The 4010-nt window shown below is 46.4% G+C and overlaps 1 protein-coding gene across 1 annotated transcript in view; it reads left to right on the top strand.

Moving 5' to 3' along the window:
- The first annotated feature begins 2323 nt into the window (after positions 1-2323).
- LOC102761858 (SAGA-associated factor 29-like) overlaps positions 2324-4010 on the top strand; it is a 28845-nt gene continuing 27158 nt past the window's right edge. The window contains 1 exon segment of the mRNA XM_015560602.1: positions 2324-2531. The gene's annotated coding sequence lies outside the window, so the exon portion shown is untranslated.

The raw sequence follows: 4010 nt of genomic DNA, 5'->3' as shown, positions 1-4010 counted from the left end.
TCAGGAGAAATAATTTACAGAGATCCAACAGAAGACTAGAGGATCCCAAGAAACAAGCTAAAGATTTGAAATACAAAGAAACAAAAAATACCCAACTGAATAAGAAAAAAGTAAAGAGATTCCAAAAATATGAAGATAGTGTAAGGAGCCTCTGGGACAACTTCAAGCGTACCAACATCAGAATTATAGGGGTATCAGAAGAAGAGAGAAGGCAAGATATTGAAAAACTATTGGAAGAAATAATGACAGAAAACTTCCCCCACCTGGTGAAAGAAATAGACTTACAGGTCCAGGAAGCGCAGAGAACCCCAATCAAGAGGAATCCAAAGAGGACCACACCAAGACACATCATAATTAAAATGCCAAGAGCAAAAGACAAAGAGAGAATCTTAAAAGCAGCAAGAGAAAGACAGTCAGTTACCTACAAGGGAGTACCCATACCCCATCACCCTAAATCTGAATGACTAAAATGTGGATGTCCACTATGAAATATTGCACAGTTGTTCTATGTAACAGTCTAAGTATATACATAGCAATAAGAACAGGTCTTAAAAGCATAGCGCTGAGTAGAAAGAGTAAGAAATAGAGTGAGGTTTATAGCACAGTACCATTTAGGTAAGTTAAAAATACACTCACACTAAACACCACACGTTTTCCAAAGACACTCCCATACACCATTGGGGAAGGTGGCAGGAGTGGAGAAAGGAGATAAAAGGCTGTAAATACATAAAACAGGAGAGAGGCCTTGCAGAGCCCTGATGATAGTGTGCTACAGTGAGAAATGAGTAATTCACACTCTGCATCCGGGATTTTAAAAAATAAGCAGCTTTCGCAGTTGTTCAGGACAGCGTGGAGGCACCTTGGACTAGGGTGGATGTGGTGATGAAAAGTGGATTGACTATGCTATACCAATGAATACATGTAACGCATTTCAACAGTGCCTGATACAGAGTAGGTGCCCAACAAATGCGAACTGTTCTTATTTTTATATTGCAGACACTTAGTGATGGATCGAATATGTAAGGAAAGGGAGACAGTGGTGTCAAGGAGAACTTCCAGATGCTGGATCGGGCTATTGTTGCCAAGTGGGAGGTGAATAAATGAAGTGAGGACCCACAATTCTTTTTGAGGAATGTGGATAGGAAGGGGAAGACAGAGTTATCCCTTATATGTGGACAAAGCTCTAAAAATACACTTTTTAAAAATTAATCAAGCCCGGCTGGTATGGCCCAGTGGTTGAGTGTTGACCCATGAACCAAGAAGTCCCTGGTTTGATTCCTGGTCAGGGCAAATGCCTGGGTTTCGGGCTCAATCCCCAGTGTGGGGCATGTGGGAGGCAGCCAATCGATGTTTCTCTCTCACTGATGTTTCTATCTATCCCTCTCCCTGCCTCTCTCTATAAAGTCAATTTTTAAAACATATTTTAAAAAATAAAATAAATAAAAGACATTATATCTTTTAAAAAAATAATCAAGTAAAACAGGTTTGTTGTAGAAACATCGTAAGAGATAAATTCAAACAAATTACTGAGTCCCAAATATCTCTGTGGAGCATATTTGACGTGCAGGAGAAATGGCTCCTGAGATCTTTACAAATGTAAACTTTGTGAAATCCCTGCTGGCATAAGTCTCTACAATGCAGGATATAGGGCTGAGGCTGGACAAAAGGTCAAGTCATCCATTGAGATAGACACCACGGGGAAAAATTTAAAAAGCTGGTGGATGAAAATGATGCATGCAGTTTTGGGCTGAAACAGTTTGTTTTGAAGTCTGAGATTCTCCTAATGAATACAAAAATACTGAGGGCCTATTATGTGCCAGACACTGTACTGGGTGCTGGGGATACATAGATGAACAAAACCAATGATCCTCACCTCACTGAGTTGGCCAGAGTACCAAATATTCAAACAGAAAAATATGTAATAAACTTTGGTAGGGGTTATGTAAGAAATTATAAAATACTAGCATGTAAACCATTACAGGTAAATGTTTGCTCACATCCTTAATATGTTCCTGCGAAGATTCCCTAAAGACTCGATATCTGTGTCTACAGACTTGCTTTTTAAAATTATTTTTTAAAAATTAGACTTTTTTGTCCTCAGCAACATTGAGGCAGAAAACAAGAGTTCTCATATACCCACTGCTCCCCCTCAACAATATTCTTTTTTAATGTTTTTTATTTTTAATTATTCTTTTACAGAGGCTTTGGAGAACGGGGAAGGATGCTGAAAACACGCAAGGACCCCAGTTTGTTAAAATGAGGTTGAGCGGAAGAGTCGGGACTGGGTAAATAAAAACTACATTTCCCAAGGGGCAGCGCGGCACGTCACATAAAATGGACGGCGCACGCGTAAAGGGGTCCTCCGCGTTGCGACTCGGCTCTTAAAAGGGTAAAAGAGTGGTTCTCGAGGTGCCGCGAATCTTCGAACGCAAGCGAGTTATTCCATACAGACTTTGAAGAGCATTCGAGGGACGCGCCTACACCCGCCCTCGCAGTTTCCAGCGCGCCGTGCTTGTCCCGCCCGTGGACCGGTAGGTGGGGCTGGGACCCGATCTGAGAACCGGAGAGAGTGGCGGGAACGTAGGGCTGGGGTCCTCCCACTGCCTCCCCATTTCCCGGCCTCGCCGAGGCGGCTCCCGAGAGGCCGTGCGCACGCGCCTGGTCTCCCTGAGGAGGCGGGGCTCGGAGGGGGAGGGGCCCCCGCGCGGGTCCTTGGGGTCTGCGCGTGCGCAGCAGGTCCCGCGAAGATGGGAAGCCGCAGTGGGCGGAGTTTGGTGCGGAGGCCGCCAAGGTGGGGTCCTCCACCCAGGGGCGAGAAGCCGAGTGCTGAGGTGGGCTCCGAGCTCGGGCGGTTTTATTATATGCTCAAGACGCGCCCCTCCTAACAACACAACCTCCTTCCCCCACCATATACCTCCAGTTGCTTTCCCTCAACTGCCTCCGTTTGCAGCCACATCTTCAGTCTTGACTCACTAGCAGCGCCCCCGTCATGCCCGGTCCGCTCCGCTGAAACCGCTTTCCCGAGGCCACCAGCCATCCAGAGGCCCCCAAGCGCGCTGGGTCTCAGCCCCCGCGCAGTAGTTGATGCAGCTGATCACCGCCCCCTCGTGAAACACCTTCTGCATTTGGTGAGGGGGACGTTCTCGGCCTTGGCCTCCTTGGCCTCGGCGCTCTGGCCTCCTGCTGATGCTCGCCCTCTTGCTGTAATGCTTGCCTACGGCCTCCTCCTAATCTCTCCCCTGCTTTCACTTCCGAGCAGTTACCCGTTTTCGAGGCTTTAAATATAAATGCCACCTGTTGTGACAACTCTCAGGTGTCTGTCTTCAAATCCAGTGCTCCACCCTGGACTCCAGGTTTTTCTTCGGCTCTCACGGGGCACCTCTTAAATATCTGAAATTTTGGGTTTTGCCCTTCACCTTCCCCCGTCTTCCTTTTCTTCCGGTTCTCCAGGCCAAACACCTTGAGTTACATTCTTGGTGTCTTTTTCGTCTCCTCTCTCCTCCACCATCAACGTGCCAGCACATAGTTATCCTTGAGGCTTTGAAAGTTCATGAGTGGGTATTGGATGGTAGGTCTCTTTGGCACTTGGTTGGTTCTTTCTGCCTGAAAAATTGTGTTTTCAGTTCTCTGATATTCTCTGTCACTATTGAGATTTATCCACCTAACTGTACTCTGTTGTAGATGTCCCTTTTAGAACATTTATTTCACCTACAGAGATGTATATGGAACTATTTGTTGAATGTCTGTGGTTCTTTCTGGACTGTTTGTCTCTCTCACTGTTTTATAGCCCACAGGGCTGGCACAGAGTAGGTGCTTGATAAATATTGGTAAATGAATCCTATATAATAAAACTCTAATATGCAAATTGGTCACTATGATGCACACTGACCACCAGGGGGCACATGCTCAATGCAGGAGCTGCTCTTTGGTGGTCAGTGCACTCCCACGGGGGGGGGGGGGGGGGCACCGAAGACAGGCTGACGGCTGACAAGCACAGTGGTGGTGGCGGG

This window comes from Myotis davidii, unplaced genomic scaffold, assembly GCF_000327345.1.
Source record: "Myotis davidii unplaced genomic scaffold, ASM32734v1 scaffold1535, whole genome shotgun sequence".
Classification (NCBI taxonomy): Eukaryota; Metazoa; Chordata; class Mammalia; order Chiroptera; family Vespertilionidae; genus Myotis; species Myotis davidii.
Note: the sequence above shows the minus strand (reverse complement) of the source record. Positions and strands in the feature narration are given on the sequence as shown.